Source organism: Macaca nemestrina, chromosome 19 (assembly GCF_043159975.1).
Source record: "Macaca nemestrina isolate mMacNem1 chromosome 19, mMacNem.hap1, whole genome shotgun sequence".
NCBI classification, from domain to species: Eukaryota; Metazoa; Chordata; class Mammalia; order Primates; family Cercopithecidae; genus Macaca; species Macaca nemestrina.
The window spans coordinates 19,225,539-19,248,495 of record NC_092143.1 but is presented as its reverse complement, the minus strand read 5'-3'; the positions used below and the strand labels follow the sequence as shown (position 1 = coordinate 19,248,495).

The 22,957-nt window shown below is 37.7% G+C and overlaps 2 long non-coding RNA genes across 3 annotated transcripts in view; both read right to left on the bottom strand.

The window, feature by feature from the left end:
* The window catches only part of LOC105477025 (uncharacterized), a 44,244-nt gene extending 24,864 nt beyond the window's left edge, over positions 1-19,380 (bottom strand). For both annotated transcript variants that reach the window (XR_011616850.1, XR_011616849.1), the window contains exons 1-3: positions 18,674-19,380; positions 15,708-16,845; positions 12,295-12,349 (exon numbers count right to left, since the gene is read on the bottom strand). This is a non-coding gene — a long non-coding RNA (uncharacterized lncRNA). The remainder of the gene's footprint in view (positions 1-12,294; positions 12,350-15,707; positions 16,846-18,673) is intronic.
* The window catches only part of LOC105477024 (uncharacterized), a 182,153-nt gene that overhangs the window by 145,411 nt on the left and 13,785 nt on the right, over positions 1-22,957 (bottom strand). Inside the window, exon 2 of the long non-coding RNA XR_003016915.2 lies at positions 20,307-20,417. This is a non-coding gene — a long non-coding RNA (uncharacterized lncRNA). The remainder of the gene's footprint in view (positions 1-20,306; positions 20,418-22,957) is intronic.

Below are 22,957 nucleotides of genomic sequence, written 5' to 3'. Positions count from 1 at the left end.
AGCTCCATTTTATTTGTCATTTACTGTATATCTCATCCCCTTATATTGTTAATTCCTTGCCAAGAGGACGGTTTTATTCACATGACAGCCCAGGAGCCAACCACACCATTTATGGGACACAGTAGGAGCTCAACTATTTACTGAATGAAGGAGGTGATGAAGAAAGAATAAATTGTGCCTTTGCCTTAAACTCCTGAAGAACCCCAGCTTCTTTCATAAGTTTCTAAGCTTTTCTTCTCACTCCAACCCTATTAGTAATCCTGAAATAGGGGACAAAAATAAAACTCAACTGTTGATGTCATTGGCCAGTAACAGATCTGCTATTTCTTCAGGGATTATGTATATATCAGGAATTTTTTTATTTTAAAATTAAAAAGTTCTCATCTTGATGAGCTCTGCAGACTCAGTGTGGAGCAGCTCAGTATTGATTAATGGAGGCATTTAATTATGGGGAAATGTGGTCACATAAATAAACACCAGGAAAGACTCAATGAGTAGTCTCATATATCAAGGACAGTCTCCTGAGAACACAAGCCTGGATTATGAAAGGTTTCATGCTTGTCTTCCTGTCATACACTCAATTTTCTCTCAGGAGAGCAATTGGGAAAAAAAAGCTCAGCAATAGAAAAAACAACCTATAATCTATTTCAGCTTCTCACTGAAAAGTATGAGCTAAAAAGCTTCAAACTAATGCCAGTGTGAAGCCAAGAGGCTACAGCACTCAGCATTAAAGTTCACTGCATTTTCTCCTGGAAATTTTTTGAGACTAACCAAGTGGATATTTTTATTACAATTTCCAAATAGGATGAGGTTTTACCAAATTTTTATGAAAGCCGAAGTTCTTGGTTCCTAATTTATAAATAAACCATCTTATGACAAATGCATTCCACTGCTCTTTGGCGGAGGTTTTGGGTATCTCGAACATGCAGAAATCATAAAAGTTGCTATGGTCACAGGAGAAATGTTTTAAGAAAAAGGTATTTTATTAATTTCACAATTAAGGTATTAAAACTCCCTCTTCTGCTGTCTACAAGGAAAAACTTGCCTCTAGTCTCAGACCACTGAAGCTAAGCTCCTCTATTCTCCTGTCCCCATTGGCAAATCTGTTCAGTTATTGAAGGTGGAACACAAAACACACAGCTAAAACTGACAGAAGAGGGACTCGAATATAGTTTCCTGCTCTTTAGAAAGTGTCATAGAGACCTGAGTTGGCTTTTCAGCATCCATCTAAGAAGAGTGATTATGCAGGGGCCCAGCGCAGCATGCAAATAGCTCAAACAAGTAGCTACACGTATGCTCACAACTGATAACAAGACTTGCCTAAGTTATCCATTGCTATGTAACAAATTACTACAAACCAGCATAAAATCACACATATCTGTTATCTCAGAAATTCCATGCATCTGGAGTCCAAGCATGGCTTAGCTGGGTCCTTTGCACCAGGGTATCTCCAAAGGCTGAAATCAAGATGTAGGCTGGGCCTGAAGTCTAACCTGAAGGCTCAACTGGGGAAGAATTCCTTCTAAAGCCTACACAGTTGCTGGAAGCCTTCAGGTTTTTGTGGACTGGCAAACTAAGGGCCACAGTTCTTTGCTGGATGTCAATCTAAAGGCTGCCTCGGTGCTTGCCACATGGGCCTCTCCATAGGGCAGTACACAACACGGCAGCTTGTTTTATTAAAATCAGTGCGAGAGAGAGAATCTGCTAGCAAAAACCAAACTTACATCAGTGATCTCATCATCTTTGCTGTATTCTATCGTTCAGAAGCAAGTCACTGGTCCCATCTGTACTCAAGGGAAGAGGATTACACAGGGGCATGAATACCTGGAGGTGAGAATCACTGAGGGTGGTCTAAGAGGGAGACCCCGGACATTAGGCAACCCAGAGCCTGAGGGGGCTTGCAGAAGGGAATAGACAGCCAGTCATATTTCCAGTTTCATTACTACATCCAACAAACAGACTTTTCCTCAGCACACTGGACAGAAATAGGGATTTATTAAATAGAACTGTTTGGATTCAGGGGGATGGCTAACTGCTTCAAATGCCAGGTTGCCTAGGGTGTCCCAAGGAGTTTAGAGACAGAAATACTGAACCCATTATCCAAGATCAAATAGACCCAATGGAACTTCAGACCCTTGACAACATTAAGGGCCTTTAATCTATTAAGTATGTGCAGGACTATCAAATTCTTTATGGTTTTCCCTTTTTCTTCTGCAGGAGGAACACTATTGCCTGTTTCTATCATTATGTTATGTTTCTCTCTTTGCATCCCACTGGTGGGAACTATCTCTAACAGTGGTGACTCCTTTTCATTTGACTATTTGCACCCTGTCATCTGAGCTCCATTGCCATTAAAAGTACAAGTTGGTGAGATGTGTGGCCTGCAAATAATGGCCATAAAATCAAAGGAAACTAACTGGCCAATGTATAGATTGAACTAATAACTGTCTTTATTAGCTCCACATTGTCGAAAATACATCATCAGAGCCAAGGAAGACAAATAGTAATAAAAGAAAAGGGGGCGAGGGCCTTCAAATTCTTGCATCAAAGAACTTTCAATGTTATAATTTATCCTTACTTTAATTCAAATGCCAAACATACGGAATTCAAACAATCCTACAGATTGGCTTGTCTGATAATCTTGCCAATAACTAAATATAGAAGAATCAATTTTGAAATTTAGGAATAGAACCGAGAGGTGTCTCAGACCACAAAGACTGTAGAGCCGTACTTTGGTCCTGTTGGCAAGACTTTAACTGTGTAATATTGTTTCTTTCTTTTACGGCCAGTGAGATCCTTCATTTTCTATCTGAATCACATCTTCTCTCTGTAGGATACATGGCACCTAATCATTCTGTGTCTCCCAAAGCCCAGGTGATATGCTGTCTTCGTAGAACACAGGTTCCAGTACATGTACTCAGAAGTCAATTTAAAACAGATCACTGATTTTACTTAGAATTGGAACCATGCTAAATTTATGAGGAAGACAATCAAACAAGAAACTACATAAAGAAAGAAATAACCAATCAAAGTGAGTTTGTATGAATTTGTTGTTTTACCATACAGTTTATCAGTCCAGAAAATGTCCAATGTGGAATGGCATGGTACTGAGACCTCCAAAAAAAGAAAATAAAGTCTTCTGGGAATCATTTCCTCTGGCACCTAGAGCAATAAATAATTGTCAAGGAAGTTTGAGGTCTAATTTCTACTTGCTAATGTTTTGTGTGACTCTGTACAACTTCTTTAGTTCCTTTAGGTTTTGGTGTCTTCCACCACTGAAATGAGAAGGGGTGACCTGGATGATTTTATTGTCCCACATGACTATAAATTCCAGCATGAAGATTCCTAGCTTCATTCAGTTTAGGAACTGGTGTAGCATGGCACCTGAATGGCAATAAGGGTGCTTCTTAGAAAATGGGGACCATTGATGAGAGTTCCTCCTTATACTCCTTATACCCTGTTCTGCTAAGCTCTGTATTTCAAGTGATCACCCACAGAGGGAATGAGATGCTTTCAATTAGCTTCCTGAGTACCCTAAGGATCACACTGAATTTATAAAAGCATTTCTTCTTTTACAGTGTCCTGATTTTTTCCTCCTATTCCAAATATGTTTGTATGGAGATGTTTTAATATTTAAATGTGTGTGCCTTCTAGATAAGGCCTAAGCATACCTTTTTTTAACACAGAAAAAGCAAACAAATACAGAGAAAATGCCAAAACATAGGAACTGTTTTTAAATAAAAAACAATACAAAATAGAAACAAGAGAAGAGGCATTATCTATTAGCCCAAATAGGTCTTTCACCCCCGTTTTGAAAATTTTTCCAAAGAGATCCTTTTGTCTTTGCTTTTCCTTTTCCAATCTTAGAAAAAAAATATCAGATGATGTTATAAGGTGTCATAATTTGACTGAGAAATGCCTGTGTCAAACAGAATGCTCTTCAAATATCACTGGAAATTGAGAACTTTGGCGGAGAAAAGCCTTTACTCAGAGATAACCAAATAAGCCAGAGAAAGCATGTGGTGCAGTCAATCCCTAAATTTGAAGAGAAACAGCAAGAAGCATTTTATTATGCCTGTTCACTTTTAAACCCCTGAAGGGAGATTAGCGACAAAGTAAATACACATCAAAAACATCTTTACTATCCAGTATGCATCGTTAGAGGGCACAAGTTCTTAAAGTTCTGTTATGACATAAAGTAGCTTTGAAGTTGCCTCTGGTTGGCATCAGGTAGCTCTTGGCACGGAAAGGCAAGCAGAACTTGCAGGGCAGCCTGCCACTGGCCTAAGAGAAAGGAGCATTCATCTGTTGGGAAAGCAAATGCTTGATGAGTAGAATGTTGACTTCGTACTGTTGAAGGCCTCAAGCTTCATCTATTTGCAAAAGAGAGGCTATTTTGGAGCAAGTCCTATCTGAGCAAGCTGCAGAGAGGCAGGGTGAAGATGGAAAAGGATAATCTCCCTGAACATCTGTCATGATTACACATAAAACCTTACTACAAAGTCAAATGCGATCTGCTTGGTACTTTGGACTGTTAAGCCTCTGCTATGTGAATGAATGTTTGCAGTCACGACTGTGTGTTTTCATCTGGTTTTATGATGCCTATCATTACAGACCCGGGCAGTCAAGGGAGGCATAACCATCATAATCAGCAGGTCAATAGAGAAGGTGCATTTGCCCATATAAGTCAGAGGATGAGGCACACATTTTCATATGCTCTTGTGCTCTTTTCCAAAAGGAATCAGGTAGGGAAGTAGACATACTTGCCATTATAGTAGCTGCCAATTTACTGTGCTTTTCTCAATTGATGAAGCCACAGGCCACTGTCACTCCAAATTTCGTCAGCAAAGATGGCAGGGGAAGAACAGCGACAGCAGCCTTCTCTTTCCCACCGCGGTGAGGAAGAGAAAGCCGTTCCCCCACAGAGCCAGCACATTTGGTGATAACTCCAACCCCAGCATGGCTCCTCCAGGCTGGGCTGCCTACTGCACAGGAAGGGTCTTTTGTAATTTATTTAGATGCATATTGACCTTATTTTCTTGGCAGTGACATGTGAGAATATGTTCTTTTGGAGGATTTGGGGAACAGGGGTGGGGGTGTCCAGCACACTGCCTTGCTTCATCCTCTCTGTTGAATTCACCAGCGCAGAGCAGTCTGCCACCTCTTTTCTCTCCATCAGAGCATCACCATGTTTGCTGGACATGGCATTTTTCAAGCCCTCAATTTATATCAGAACTTTAAGACATGAAGCTATATAAAAGGAAATATTTGGATGTCATGTGTTACCCTTTAGTCATAAAAACGAAGTAATGAGTTGATTTTTTAAAAAACATTTGCCAGCCAGGTTTTTCAAAACAGCAAATATCCCTGATATCAAAATAATTCTCCAGAATCAGAAATCCACAGACATTTAAACTGAAACAACATGGCAGTCCTTTTCTTAGACAAAGATACCCTTATAATGATAAGCTTTAAACGGGCATCACCTCCACACTTGTAAAGAGACATGCTTCTAAGGACCATGACAGAGCCTGTCACAGCATCTCATCTTTTCTTAACTCACTGAAAAACATCTAACAGACATCTTTTAAACTGAGTTACTCCCCTTACGAGTTTTTATTCTTCTGTTACAATATCCCTCAGCTTATAACATCTAAGTAATGTTAAAATTCAATTCTCTTTACCTTGACTTCTTAAATATTCAAAATGATAATCATTTACATTTAAAGTACGGCAATTATATTAGTACATCAAAAACTGTCAAGGTCTGTATTTTCATAACATCTTTGGACTGGGACACAAAAGACACACGTATCAAATTTGTGGCGGACACCAAAATAGGATAGGTGGTTATAATATTATGATTCAACGATAATAGAAGACCAGAGCTCAGTTCCTCGTTAACTTCCTCATTTCCCCCATAAGACACAGAAGAAAAAATATTAAACAAGATGACTAAATTAACAATTAGTCTCTAAATTTCATTGAGTATTTTCTATAATACCTGGGTGTGTGGCACATAAATATATGTCTTGCATTTAACTCCTAATTGAAAAAAAAATTAATCTTAGTTCATTACCTCCCCATCTCCCTTGTCAATCATAAATTTCACACTCTGTTTATTTTTTTCATAGCTTTTATGAGGATGGATTCTATTACACATGTGTTCGGTTACCTGCTGTCTGTCTATCTCCCCACAGAAATAGAAGGGCTAATGGTAGCATGAATGATGCTCTTCCTCTCCGAGACAGTCCCATCAATGTAACAACGCCTGGTACATAACAGACACTCGATGAACACTTGAGAAACTGATTAATCAATTCACAGTTAAGATTTTAGGAGGTGGACTTGAACCTCGTTGAAACCAGAAATCACACTCAGAGCAGCTCTTACAAGTAAGCCCAGTCTCACTTCATACCATCATCTAGTGGTCTTCATTGTCCAGCTTTCTGTTCGCACCAACCTATATTCAAACTGCAGTCAAATACCTGCCCTGCTGGGCTGTAGCGTCAGATACTCTACTGAAACTGTGTCCTCACGAGTTTCCCCAAACATTAAAAGTCTACCGTCCAGCTGTCTCATTTCCTCCTCTTGCTCTTTTGCTCTGTCCCATAGCATTTGCCATGTCTGAACTTCTCTGCACGATGGCCCCTCTCCCCCTTTTGACTGCTTTTATTTTCTTCATAAAAAGCCAGTTCTCTTCTCCTATGAGTCTGACCATCAAACGTCCCACCATTTCTCACTGCTTTACGCTCCCCTCTGTGTACAGTGGTCTCAACATCAATTTCCAGCCCCGTCTTCTCTTTTAAACTCTAGAGCTTTATCTCTAAATTTCGGCCAGATAATTCTTCTCCCATGTGCTGCTCTCATCTCAAGCTCACTGAATCTAAAACTACCTATCGTTGACATTTATTTTTATAGAAATACATCTTTTCCTCCTAATTAGATGAAAGCACATTATTCTTTTTTTGGATCCCTACATCATAAAAACACACCCGGTGCCTTGGACTTTTCAGGTCATTAATAAGTATCTGTGCTTGACGAATATCAAGTATGATGGATGTTATGGTAGAATTGTGTCCCCCAATAAGGAGACATTGAATTCCTAACCCCCAAGACTTTAAAATGTGACCTTATTTGGAAATAGTATTATTGCAAAAGTAATTAGTTAAGATGAGGCCATACTGAAGTAGGGTGGATTCTTAATTCAAAGAGACCAGTGTCCTTGTAAGAAGAGAAGAGACAGACAGGGAGAACGCCAGTGACAATGAGGCAGAGATTGCAGTGGTGCACCTACAAGCCAAGGAAGCCACGGATGAAGGCAAACACCAGAGGCTAGAAGAAGCAAGGAAGGCTCCTCATACACATGTTTCAGAGGGAGCACGGCTCTGCTGACAACTTGATCTTGGACCTGGAGCTTCCAGAACTGTGAGAGAGTAAAGTACTGTCATTTTAAGCTACCTAGTTTGCAGTGCTTTATCTGGCAGCCTTAAGAAACTAATGGAGCAAGAGCAAAGCTTTGAGATCAGATGAACCTAAAGTCAATCCCAACTACATCATTTAATCATGTGATCTTGGGAAATCTACTAACTTCTCTGTCTCTCTGTTTTCTTAGCTGTAAAATGAAGACAATAGTTGTTTCACAGGATTTTTATAAGAATTTCATGTATAAAATGTATTATAAACTTCACACAGAGCCTAGCATAGTATGTGCCCATATCCCTTTTTCCCACTGCAGTTTTAAATGAGTCTTTTACTAATGCCACCTGGTGTATTCATTCATTGAATGTCTTCTTTGAGTTAGACACTGCTCAAACAGTTAGACACTGCTCATTTGGGACACAGAGTAAACAGAACAGAAAAAAATACCCTTTTAAAGGGAATTTACGTATGGATAGCAAGCCTGTTCTTTTTCTTAATAAATGAATGAATAAACTAAAACCCTCATTACTATTTGTGCTAAACTCTGCTTTAAAGAATTATGATAAGAAAGGAGTGGATTTGGCCAGTAAACTACAGGGATAGATCCTTTTTAAAGTATCAAAACACTTGCTACAAAGCTATCCTAACTGATGCCTTGCTTAAGGATGAAGCAGCATGAACTAAGATTATCTTTCCCTATAAGATGTATGGGTGCAGAAAACAGTTTTTGTTACATTTCTTAACTGCAACTCCACATTTTAATAAGACTCAATAAGAAAGCAATTAACTTTAGCATACACAAAGTTATTAAATGGTTAAATTGTCATATGTAAAGACACCTTCAAGTAAATCTTCAACATTGAAAATGAAAAAAAAATAAAAACCATTACGCTACTGTAATTTTCAATCTTAAGAAAGAAAATCTTTAGGCCGGGCGCGGTGGCTCAAGCCTGTAATCCCAGCACTTTGGGAGGCCGAGACGGGCGGATCACGAGGACGGGAGATCGAGACCATCCCGGCTAACACGGTGAAACCCCGTCTCTACTTAAAAAATACAAAAAACTAGCCAGGCGAGGTGGCGGGCGCCTGTAGTCCCAGCTACTCGGGAGGCTGAGGCAGGAGAATGGCGGGAACCCGGGAGGCGGAGCTTGCAGTGAGCTGAGATCCGGCCACTGCACTCCAGCCTGGGAGACAGAGCGAGACTCGTCTCAAAAAAAAAAAAAAAAGAAAATCTTTATATAATTATGATCATTTTTTATCATTTTCTAAAATGCATGTAATGGCAAGCACTACAGTAACAAAATTTTAACTAAGTGCTATTGAAAATGAAAAGCAATGGAAGTAACAAAACAACAGGAAGCTCTTAAGCATTAGAATATTAAGAAAGAATGAAGAGAGGATCAACAGATTTTTCATCTCAAAGATAATAAATTATTTTATAATAATTTGATATGATATATTTATCAGTAGGAAGGGTGTCAGAGAATGTAAACATTTGGCTTCAGTGATTCTCAGGTTATCCTGAATGTGGATTCTCCCCCTCGTCACACATCTCTCTGGCTCCATGTCTCTAGGGTTTTCTTGTCCAGTCACAGTAGCCACATGCCACATGGTATGTGGCCACAGCGTTCTTTTTTTTTTTTTTTGAGACAGAGTTTCACTCTCTTGCCCAGACTGGAGTGCAATGGCACAATCTCAGCTCACTGCAACCTCTGCTTCCCAGGCTCAAGCGATTCTCCTGCCACAGCCTCCCAAGTAGCTGGGATTACAGGCACGTGCCACCACACCCAACTAATTTTTGTATTTTTAGTAGAGACGGGGTTTCACCATGTTGGCCAGACTGGTCACAAACTCCTGACCTCAAATGATCCACCTGCCACGGCCTCCCAAAGTGCTGGGATTACAGGAATGAGCGACCACACCTGGCCACTGCATTCTTAATATGGGACATGTCCAGACTGAGGTGTGCTATAAGGGTTAAATGCATACCAAATATTGAAGATTTTGTATGAAAAAAGAATATAAATTATTTAAATTGTTTTGTATATTGAGTTCATTTTGAAGTGATAATATTTGGAAGCTTGAAATAAAATATATTATAAAATTCACCTGTGTCTCTTTCCTTTTAATATATCTACATGTATCTACTAAAAACTTAAAATTTCATATGTGGTTGACACTTGTGGCTCACATTACATTCTATTGGACGGCACTATTCATATTATGGAAGTCCCGGTTGTGGGCAAGAGCAGGGTTTGTTGTAGTAAAGATCAGAAATCAAGTAATTAATTCCTACCACTAGCTGATTGTTTGACCTTGAGCCAGGAAAATCATTTAGCCTACTGCAGCCACCTCACCAAAACCTAGTGCCACATTCATTCAACAATGGCAGTTGTTCCAAAGGTGAGCATATGACTAAATGAATACTAATAAAAGTCCTTTTAGATTTGAATTATGAAACTGACAGTAAAAGTTTTCTTTCTACTAAGACTGATAGCCCAAAAGGACAGGAATCTGTGACTGTTAAGGTGTAGAGAGGAGACTGATCTTCAGAGGAAATAACAATAACACATAGAGGGAAGCAAAGCTGATAGAAAGAGAAAGAGACAATGAAAGAAAAAGAAAGAGAAGGAGGAAGAAAACTGTGTTTAAGCCTCTAGAGCTAGCCATGCCTGAAGCCAGAGCAGTGTTGAACTTCCCAACTCTGTGACATAGTGAATTCACTATTTTGTTTGAGCTTACCTTGAGTCTAAATTCAATCTTTGGCATCATAAAAAAAACCCCAATCAACATCTGCTTGTCTAAGACCAAATCAATTAAACCTTTGACTTTCAACCTGTGAATCAGTGTTAAGCTATTCTGCAAATGACAAAATGCTTAAAATAAGCCAAAATTCATCACATATTGATAGAATCTATATGCAGAAAGCAAACCTAAGGGAGATATTCCTTTCCTTGAGATAAGCAAGTTGCATATAGTCCAATGAGCCTTTTGTGCTCCCATTTATATCACAACACTCATAAAACCTGATGGCATTGATTTATACTACTGTACTTTAAAACTTTCGAGGGCAAGACACATTTTTTGTATGATGACTACCTCTTTGCCACCCAGGGAGGTAGATAGGAAAATATTAATATCTCATAATTCATGTAAAAAAAACTTCAAAAAGTTAAAAGACTTCTTAAATAACAATACTAGTAAATCAGATAAGAATCCAGGTCTCATGACTCCACAGCAGTACTTGCTGCACTGTAGAAAGAGTATCTAGCATCATTATAAATTAACTAAAAAGAGTCAGATACCTGCAGAATCTGTCAATCATACTGGTAATGGTTTCACTGCTCTCCCTTACTTCCCATTTCCCAAGCATTTTCAAGCTTAATTTCTACATTAAAATTCTCCTCCTCAAACTCCCTCCCTTCCCTTTTCCTCTTAATAAATCCACTTACCAGAATAAAACCAAGTTTCATGACTTGTAACTACTGGAACGTTTTGCTTGCAAATAGGAAGCTAGAGCCCTTCCCCTAAAAGGAATGCCTGCTTCTTCTAAATAAGAGACAATGAACCATGACAGGGAAACCTCCCTTCCCCATAATTCAAAGAAAAGCTTTCCTTGATAAGCTTTTCTGCCAGGGAGGGCTGGTTCTGACTGCAACAAAGCAATGCCCAGTCTCATTTTGATCTTAACACACTAAGTAGGAGAGACTGCAATGTAAGAAGGACGGATTCTGCCTTTCCTTTACTGCCCTTGTATCATGTCTTACATTTAGAACATTTTTAGCAATATGGTTAACACCATAAAATCTCATATATATATAGGCATCATATAAACACACACATAAATAGACACAAATTTAGGCAAATAGAAGAACAGACTCTGTGACTAACACAGTTTTATGGTGAAAACTGGAATCTGTATAACAGTTGTCTCTGTTCATCTTGTGCTACAAGAAGGAAATATCGAAGACTGGCTAATTTATAAAGGACAGGGATTTATTTCTTACAGTTTGGGAGGTTGGGAAGTCCAAGATCAAGGGTCTGGCATCTGGAAAGGACATTCTTGTTCTCTCATCTTGCGGCAGAGGGGAGAGAAGGCAAGAGGAGGCCAAAGTCACCCTTACAAAATGGCACTAATTCTACCCCTGAGGGTGCAGTCTCAATGGCATAAGCACCTCTTAAGGGGCCCACCTCTCAATACTGTTACTAGAGCAGTTAAATTTCAACATGAGTTTTAGAGGGAACAAATATTCAAACCATAGCACAGTGGGTGTATAGATTTCAATTTTTATAATAATCCTTTCATAACAACATTTTGAGTCTATAGAGCTGCAATGCCTTAACAGTCTAAATATTTCATTCAGGACAGAAAAAAGAGAGGTGGCAATTGAGAAGTACTACAATAATTTCATGAGAGCTATTTTTTTTGTCCACAAGACTGTAAGAGTGGGAATTCCACTTTAGCCTGCCAGGAAAAGAAAGCTTAAGAGTAAATTCTGGGAACAACTAATTTTTTTTAAATCTTTCTATAAAAAATACTCAGGCTGCTACAGTCTTCAGTCAAGGAATGCTGAGTCCCTACTAAGTGTCAGGCCCTATGCCTGGGACTTAAATTATGTATGTGAAAACAACATATCACCCTGCCCCCTGGTGTAGCCTTCAGTTATTAATTCAACAAATATCTATTAAGCATCTTGTATGTCACAGGCACTACATGCAACTACAACAACAACAACAACAACAAAACAGCTAAAATATTCACCTTCATGGAGCTTACATCCAATTGGAGAAAAGAAATAATAAATAATATTTAAAATTATTTGTTTATGTTAGCTATGTATTATTTTATGAAAAGAAGTTTATTTGGCTTACGGTTCTGGAGGTGTGAAAGTTCAAGAGTGTGACACTGGCATCCGGTGAAGGCCTTCTTTTGCAACATAACATGGCAGAGATCACATGGAAAGAGCGCAAAAGCAAGAGAGTTAGGGAGAGTCGGCTTTTATAACAAAGCCCCTTCCAAGACAATGAACCCATTCCTGTGACGGTGACATTAATCCATTCATGAGAGCAGAGTGATTAAGTTTCCAACACATAAAGGTTTGGGAGACATATTCATATCACAGCATCTTCTAAACGGAGCCTCAGAGTCTACTCTTGCCACCCCCTTTCCCCACAATCCCGTCTTAACAATAGGCTATTTATTTATTTATTTACTTATTTTGAGATGGAGTTTCACTCTTGTTGCCCAGACTGGAGTGCAGTGGTTCAACTTTGGCTCACTGCAACCTCCACCTCCTGGGTTCATACTATTTTCCTGCCTCAGCCTCTGGACTAGCTGAGATTACAGGCACCTGTCACCACGCCTAGCTTTTTTTAATTTTTTTTATTTTTTTATTTTTTAGTAGAGATGGGGTTTCACCATGTTGGCCAGGCTGGTCTCCAACTCCTGACCTCAAGTGATCTACCTGTCTTGACTTCCCAAACTGCTGGGATTACAGGCAAACAATGGGCTATTTAAATTCAAAAATTAATAACAGGTTTTGAGGAAAATAAAATTTCTGCACCAGTTAAGGGTACAGAAATTCAGAATGCTGCTGTCAGGGAGGATTCTATTTTAAATACATCAGCTGAAACCTCTCAATGGGCAATACTTGAATGGAACCCCCAAACTATGAAGAATCAAGTCGTGCAAAGACCTGTAAGAAGAGCACTGTAGGCACAGACCCCTGTACAGAGGAGCATGTGGCTGAAGCATGGGGAGAGCAGGTAGGGAACGATGTTGGAGAGATGGGCAGGAGTTGAGTAGGCAGCTGACTAAGGAGAATTTTGACTTTAAGTACGATACAAGGCCATTTAGGAACTATAAGTAAAATCGCATGCCTGAAAAAGCTTACTGTTGGTACTACATGAAGAATAATTTGTAGACTTAGATATGGAAGCAGTGAAGCAGTTTGAGGCTCTGCAGTAATCTGAGAGATAACAATGGCCTTGATTAGAGTATTAATGAAAAAGATGGTGAGTATACAGACACCAATAATAGTGCCAAGCACTATTCTGCTGGCTTTGTATTTATTTGCTTGACTCTCATGTTCAATATTTGAACCATTTATTAACAATCCTACGAAATAAATACTAAAAGTACACCCACTTTACAAATACAGAGAAAAAAGCAGAGTGAATGTAAATCAATTCCTCAAGACTACACATGTAATAACTAAAAAGGGGATGTGAAGGTTTAGCCAAATGAAAAGTTAGAGGGAACAGCCCACACACAAGATCACCTTCACTTCTGATACCAGCTACAAGTTTGAGGTCCCCAAGACCACTCTATGGTTTTATAATCCACTAAAACTCACAGGACACATTGAAGGCTATTTTGCTCATGGTTAGGGTTTCTTACAGATTGAAATCAGCCAAGGGAAAACATTCATAGAGTGGAGTCCAAAAAAGTATCAAACATGGAGGTTCCAACTGCCCTCTCCTTGTGGGGTCAAGACAGCATGAATTTCTCCACATCTCTGTATGACAATATTCATGGAGAACTCCCAACAAGGAAGCTCACTTGACTTTGGTGTTCAGAGTTTTTATTGGGGCTCCATCATGTAGACAAGATTGATTGCCCAAGTGTTTGATCTCAGTCCTTAGTCTCCCTGGAACTCTACTGATACTGTGTGACTCACCCTTCCTGTCTCCAAATCATACTGCTGATTCTTCTGCTGTGTCCATCCTCCACTCTAAACCATGTTGTTAAGACTATTCTGACCCAAGGTTCACAGGCAAATAAAGACACTTCCCTCAGGCATGACACACCAAGGGCTTAGAAATTACCTTACAGAAGTCAAGGACAAAGGCAAAATCTATCTTTGGGCAATGTTAGATTCTTTACTACACAGAGGAAGAAAGGGATATGAGAGAAGTGAAGAGTTCTTTTTCACCCATGTTAAATTTGAGATGAACATTTTATATCAGAATAAAGATGTTAAGCAACAGTTATATAAACATATCCACAGTTCAAGCATGAGAAGACTGGACTGAAAATAAACATTTTGGAGTGAACACTCTATAGATGTTATTTAAATTCCAGGGGATATAACAGGGTAAATTAAAGAGAAAATTTAAACTCAGAAAAGAAGAGGAACAAGAACTGAGCCCACAAACACAGCCACACATAGGGGTCACAGAAAAGAGGGAGGTATAGCAAAATAAATTTAAAAGACCATACATTCAGAAGAAAAAATGAAGAAGAGAGTAGAGAAAGTATGTCCAAAAAGAGAGATTTATGTAGGAAAACCACCTCCTATTTTGGAGATGCGTACTGAAGTATCTAAAGATACTTGCAAATGAATCTGCACATCTGTAACTTTCAAATGAATCAGCAAAAATTAGAAGATAAAATACATATTATAAACATAAAGGAAATACAACAAAATGTGTGTATGAGATTACTGAATCTAGGTGCAAAATGTATGAGGGGTTCATTGTAGTATTCCTTCAACTTCTTGTATGTTTGGCATTTGGCATAATTAAATGTTGGGCATGAGAAAAGGTACAGCTAATGGCCAGTGCCAACATGTTTCTGAGAAATCCAGAAGGTAGGGCAGATCACAGACTCTTGGAATTTGGTATTGGAAAAGGCAGGAGACAAAAGTCCTGAGTTAAGAAATTTAAAGAGAGAATGAGAACGGAGAAAGATGTGAGGAGAGTTTCTCTAAAGAAAGGCAGAGAAATTGAGCAGAGGTTATAATAATGTAGTGAAGGCCCTCACTACATAAAGTGGTAGAGATTAGGAGGGAATAGGAAACTTCAAGGCTTCAGAAGAAGCTGATGCTTGAGCTACATTTGCAAGGATGTGGAGGTTTTTACCAGATTGAGAAAAAGAGACAAATTCCAGGCAAGAAAAACAGCATATGTAAGGACACGAAGATATAAGAAAGGTGTGCTACTACATTGAGTCTGAGTATCTGCAGTTTGACTAGTACTACAGCTGCTAAAATGAGTAGAGGTCAGATCACAAAATAGCCAGAACTCCTCAAAAAAAGGTCTAGGTTCCTAACTTAAGAATCCAGTGCGTCACTAATTAGAATGCAGATTCACAGATTCCACTGACAACCTGTTGAATCAGAACCCCTGGCAGTGAGACTCAAACTGAGAACTGGAAAAGGAGAACCCTGTATGGGAAAGTGTGCATGCGTTTCTTCTCCCATTCCAGCCAGCATCACGTGGTCTTTCTTCTCTTCCCTCTCTATAGATAGACTTTTCATCTTTCCCCCCGCCCATCCTCTTACCTGTGTCCTCATAGCTTTTGCTCCTCAGAATTTTGGTTTGCTTATGGCTTGATCTTGCATGGAACTGGCTCCAGCCAAGACCCTTTAGCACACACATCCACTGCAAATCAACAACTCCATCTAGATGTCCCCATACCTTTTAGTTCCTATTACGGAGAGAGAAACCGAGAAAGGAGGAGGGAGAGGAGAGGAAGAAAGACAATTGTCACACAGAATGGGCCAAGAGTCCATCTAGACTCAGTCAGCAGTGAGTAGGACCATGTCACATGTACATAGGTGCAGGTTCTCTAGAACAACGCTACTCAAATGCAAGTGTACAAGGAGAAGAGAAGCTTGTGCCATAATGTAAACTAGTGCACTTCATTCATCAATAAGGTGTTGCTATGAAAAATAGAAGAAAAAAACATCAGTTGAACTAAACAGCATGCTTAGTGGCACAGTTAATTTATCTTCTGGCACAAGCTCCTTATCTTATTGAGAACTGAGCCAAACATCTCCAAGACCTGTAACCAGACCCTGGAACACACTCTGAGGAGCACTGCTCTAAAGAGAACTGTGGATTATGCAAGCATTTAAAATAAAACAAGATAAAATATATGTTGATATTACTGATCAAAAATCACCAAAATGTTCATCTAGCAAACCCATGAGGAAAGTATTCTGAGAAATATACAAAAGTGTAAGACTGATTTTATCCACAAGTATCAGATCATGTGTATTTCAGAAGACAGTGAGAAATTAGCTTATGGTTTAACTTGCCACGGAAAATAACTCAGACTACTAGCAGGTAAATTTCTGTTTTTATAAAGAAGAAAGTGTGAACCCGAAAGCACTGAAGGTATGCCTTCATAGCTTATTTTTACTTCTCTCCACAAGGTACAGTACTAGAATGACCTGGGAAGCATAAAAGTCAGAGAACGTTTTTTTAAACTCTCTTCAAGGCTGTTAGGAGGTATAAAATACACACCTTGAGCAAAATAAATGTATGCACCTCAAGAAGATAATAAATCACTTGTAGCTTTATTGTTGTCAGTCATTGGTTTTTGAAGGGCAAACCGTACTTGATTCTTGACTTGTTCTTTGCTTCACTGATCAGTAACTTTCTTTAGAAGCTACAAAGTTTTCAGTGTTGACAACTCTGTGATTTTTTTAGGGAGAAAAGTCACATATTTTTAAAACACTGTTTCATAGACATACTGGCGTGCAATTCAATTCCACAAACCTCAATTGAACACCTACTATGTGCCAGGAACCGTTTCCTCTGGGCTCTAGCAGGAATACAGAAAGGAATAAAATGGCATCAAGGAGCTCATTAATGACATTTTATTCCTTTCTGTATTCCTGCTAGAGAAAATTAAGGTGGACTGTAATTAGTGTTATATTTGGGAAGAAAAGGGAATTATTCATTCTGACTATGTGAATGTAGGGAGATTTCAAGACCAAGACCAAGACGACTTAGTCCTTGAAGGACAGGCAGTAGTTCAAGAGGCAAGGTAAGAGGTAACTAAAGAACATACCAGGCAGAAAAAATAATTGAACTCAATCATGAAAGAGTGTGGCTCATTGAGGAATCCTCAAGAAATCTACTCACACTAGTCCATAAATGTGTTATGGGAAGGATGGACAAAGTACGTAAGATCATGTGGGCTTACAAATGCAAGTGCATTCATGGAATTAGGAGAAGTCCTAGGTTATTAGATCATAGAGGTTGTATAAAAGAGTAGTGGGTTCTGAGGGTGGGATACAGATTAGAGCCATATTATCATAAGCTTTGAATGCTATTCTGAGGAATTTAGTGCAAGAAAAAATTAGTGTAAATTTATGGCATTGTAAAACACCCTTTGTTGTAGATCGTACCATTGTTTGAAATTATTCAACCCTTGCTTCTCCTATAGCAATTTCCCTGTTCCATTGCCTTTGGCTTCAGTCGTGTGATTTGCTTTGGCTGATGGAGTAGAATGTGAGCAGACATGCCCTGTATCTATTACCCCCAAATGGAAACTTTCAGAGGTATTAAAGAGTTTCACCACACTGTTTGCTCCTGTACCCCTGCCATGGAGAGGTCTGATTCTTTAGCCTGAGTCTCAGAATGGAAAGAATCAGGAAACAGACCTCAACCTTTACAACTTCAATCTGGGTAAGAGATGTAGTAACAGCCACCAATATAGGTAAACAAAAAATAATTATTATTAAAAAATAAAATATAGACTGTGGTAATCTACTCTGAGGTGCCAAGATATTTTGTTATACAGTATAATGCAGTGGAAGCTGAATAATTCATACTTTGAAAATTATAAAGCTAAGACATTTTCAATATAAAAATATAGAAAAGTTTAAAGAAAAATAAAATAACCTGTATGTACAATCCCCAAAGATAGTCAGTTACAGAAAACATTTTGCAATGGCCTTCTAGGTATGTATATACATTTTAAATGAAATTATTATTGTACTAAATATTCTATCAGTGCAAGTTTCCATGCATTAAAATTTTTTCTACTTATCTCACACCATTTACAAAAATTAACTCAAAATAGATCAAAGATCTCAATCTCTGAGATGAAAACATAGAGGGAAAGTTTCATGACATTGGATTCAGCAATGAATTTTTGAGATATGACACAGAAGTATAAACAACAACAAAAAATAGATAAATTGGATTTCATCAAAATCAAATAGTTTGTGCATCAAAAGACACTTTATTAAAAGAGTGAAAAATATTCCACAGACCAGTAGAGAATATTTGCAAATCACATATCTGAGAAGGAATTAATATCCAAAATATATAAAGAACTTCTACAACCAAACAACACAAAGCAAACACACTAATTAAAAACTGAGCCAAGAAACTGATAAACATTTCTGCAAAGATCATGTACAAGTGGCCAATAAGCACATGAAAAAATGCTCAACATCACCAATCATCAGGAAAACTCAAGTCAAAACCAAAATGAGTTACCACTTCACACCTATTAAAATGGCTATGATCACAGAAACAGCAAGTGTTGAGAAAGATGTGGAGAAATGGAGATCCTTGTGCATTGCTGGTGGGAATATAAAATGATGCAGCCACTGTGAAAAGCAATATGATGGTTCCCTGAAAAATTAGACATAGAATTATTATATAATCCAGCAATTTGACTTCTAGATAGATACCTAAGAGAATTGAAGATATTTGTACATCAATGTTCATAGCAGCATTATTCACAATAGCCAAAAGGTAAAAACAATCTAAATGTTCATCAATGGATGAATGGGTAAACAAAGTGTGGTGTACACATACAATGAAATATTATTCAGCCTTAAAAAGGAATGAGATTTTGATACATGCTACAATATAAGTGAACCTTGAAAACATTATGCTAAGTGAAATAAGCCAGCCACAAAAAGACAAACATTGTACGATTCTACTTATATGAGGTACCCAGAGTAGTCAAATTTATGGAGACAGAAGGTAAAATAGTGGTTGCCAAGGACGAGGGAGGGGAAGATGGGGAGCTAACATTTGATGGGTACAGACTTTCAGTTGGAGAAAATGGAAAAGTTCTGAAGATAGATGGTGGTAATGGTTGCACAAAATTGTAAATGTACTTAATGATGCTGAATTGTACACTTAAAAATTATTAAAATGGTTGTTATGTATATTTACAACAGAAAAATTCTAAAACTTATTTGTAAAAATTCTATATTTTATTCTAGTTTTAAAGCTAATACATATTTCTTATAGAAGATGCAGAAAATGAAAAGTAGTCTTAATTGACTTAACCTGGAGGTAATCAAAAGAGAAATCTTCATAGATTTTCTTCTTTATATTTATGCAATTGTGTTTACATATATGAATTATATTTCACATGCTATTTACATGCATTTATTATTTTTATATTATGCTATCCCTTAACAAAGAAGTAGTAACTATTTTCCTATTCACCTCAATAGTTTTCTACATTATTTTCATTATGATTGGCATTTTCACTTCTGACATAATATATATTGTGTGCATGACTATCTCATCTGCACCTGCCTCCCAAAAAACCCAGAAAATTTCCAAATAACAATCAAAAATCATCTGTAACTTTACCAACGTATTTATCACAATTTATAACTAAATATTTATTTGTGGGATTGCTTATTATTTTTCTTCCCACTGGACTACTAATTCCATAAGCATTTGGTAGGGATCATGCATGTCCCTACCACCAGCACCTAGCATGGTACCTGCCATTTATTAATTGTTACAATAACTCTTCAATGGCCATCTTTATCTAAACATCTTTGAATATATCTTTGATCATTTTATTTGGAAAAATTTCTAGAAATGGAAATTCTGGGAAATAGAAACTACATATTTAATATAATTGTCAAAGTATGTTAAGAGAAGTATGAACCCATCTAGATTCCCAGGATTAGTGTATGAAGAGTACTGCTTTTCCACATTCTCAACTACTCTAGCTGAGAAGTAGGTGAGACCTTCTATTCCTGCTCTCCTATTTCCTGATTCTGTGAACTGAGGAAGCACATGAATAAGTGTGATTTCCAGTGAACAATGTAAATGGAAATCTTTCTGCTGCTTCTCCAAGTAGAGAACTTTGTTTGAAGTCTTACCTCCTAGAATTCAAGCAGCCCCATCACCACCAACCACCTGGCTCTTTGCTGGAAGCTGATATATCTGAATGGACGTACAAGAAGTAAACGCAGAGATCACAACATTCACACCTATGGAGAAAAAAAAATGGTAAGAACTTACAATCATCTAAAAACTGCCTGACAAACATGGGGTACAATACACAAAGAATTTACACAAATAAGGCCGCTTCTCCTACTGTCTTTAAGGTAGCTGGCTCAGCCCTGTTTCTAAGAAGTATGGTAAGCTAATTACTTTCTTAACCCAACTACATCGGCCTTCTCTTACAGAAATTCTTTCCATAGTCTGTTATATGGTTGCCTATTAATCTAAAATTTAATATTCACTTTCTCTCTGTCTTTTCCTTAGTATCTCAATGGGGAACTAGAAGGGCTGTCAACAGCGTAGAAGAAGGTGTAGGGAAAGAGACTATCAGTCAGAAGGAAAACAACTACAATCATAACAAAAAGAGATTCAAAACCTGAACAGAAGTTGTGAGAGGAACTTTGTATAAAAAAGGTAAGAATTAAAGATAAATTGTTGGTTTTATAGATTGGACACCTCAGGAAGTTAAGACAGTGATAGTCAAGAAAAAGAAAAGCCAAATAGTGCAGCTGAAGAAGTAGGAGATGGTATGTTTTACCAAGGATACTGACTTTGAAATGACTCTCTGGTGTCTGTACTGAAGACAATATGGAGTTTAGACCAATAATTCATAATATGTAGATTTTGAATGGGCTGGCCCTCATCTCTCTTTATTTCTCACCCTTGAATTTTATGTTCCAGTCTTACTGAACTCTTCATAGTTCCCTGAATATGCCACCCTTCTCATGCCATTCTGTTTTTGCACACATTGGGTTCTAGATTTACAACTCTCGAGCACTTTTTACCAGTTTAATTTTTGCTCAGTCTTAAACGTTCAAATTAAACATCACTTCCTTTAAGAAAGTCCTCATAACCGTAGAGTCAAGGTTAGAAGTACCTCCAATGAGCTCATATTGTGCCCAACAGGTAACTCTGTAAGACACATTCTCAACTGAGGTAGTAGTACCACTAATGGGGAGAAAATCGGTTCTTGGGAGGGGAGAAAAAGAATCCTAACCATTGTCTGTATAAAACACAGATGTACATACAGAACATAAGCACACAGATATATGGTATATCTATCAGTGGTATTAGGCTTTCGTGAGAGGAGCAATTAGGTAAAAACTGTCTGAAATGTTTCATTAAGGAGGCAATGGTGAAAAAGGTCTGAGGCACACAACTCTATAATAACATTTATTATACATAATATATTGTAATTTTCTATATTTTTTCTTCTTCCATCCACTACTCTATATTATGACTTTTTAACAGCAAACACCCTGTTTTGCTCATTTTAAAATCTTTAAACCATCTATTATAGCATATTCTTATGTTAGGTACAAAATAAGTGTTCGTTGAATAAATAAGCAAACATGGAAGTCACAACATGAGTAAACTTGAACAAAGATAAAAGCAACCAAGAGTAGTCGCTAACTTAAGGGTCAGATTCAATTATGAAAGAGACTAACTAAGAGGCAAAAAGGTCGATGGTATATTCAATTAGAAATCCATGAAATCCTGAGGAAGATACTATTTCCCTAGAAAATAAGGCTGTCAAGGTACTTCAGAAAGTTCTGTCAAGGATAATAGTAAATTATGCTAAAATTCCCTTGAATTAAATGGAGAAATTTTCCTTGTTTAACAAAATAAAACATGACGTTGGATCAATTGACTACCCATGTTGAAAAAAAATAAGCATGAATTTTGACCAGACCTTGCACAATATACAAATATTAACTCCAGATGAGTTGTAGATCTAAATAGAAAAAGTAAAACAATGAGATCTTTAGAAGCAAACATAGGAAAATATCTTCATGATCTTGGGACAGGCAGAGATTTCTGAAGCAGGACACACACACACTAGTACTAAAGTAAAAGACTGTGAAACTGGATTACACTAAAATAAAAGATGCCTATTAACGAGAGACACCCAAAAAAGAGTGAAAAAGCAAGTCACAAAATGGGAGAAGACGCGTGCAGTCTTTACATCCAACCAAGCACTTATCCTGAGTACATGTAACGAAAAAGGCAAACATGCAAGTAGAAAAGGGTTGAAACACTTGAGTTCGCCTTCAGCCAACAATGCTCTATTTTCTGTTCTGGTGCTGGTTGTACCGGTACATTCCCTTTGTGAAAATTAACAGAGCTCTATGCTTAAGATTTGTGCATGTATATATATAGTATATTATATATAGGTATTTTATATATAATATATATGTGTGTGTATATATAAAAACACAATACAAATATACATTAAAAACGATAGTGCCCAAATTCATATGTTTAGATTTAAAGTCTTCATGAGCAACTTCTCAGGTAAAAGGGGCATGGCCCTTCAAAAGTATCAGTGGAAGTTTTCTTCATGGCGATTTTTAATGCACAACACACTCAATCACACAATATTATAGATTTTTGCAAAACTTCATAACTGGCAACATAATATTAGTTGTCAGAAATCTTGATATCTTACCCAGATGATTTTAATGAATATTTGGATATATAGCAGGCTTAAAAAAATCCTACTTTAGTATGACTAAAACTAATCCTG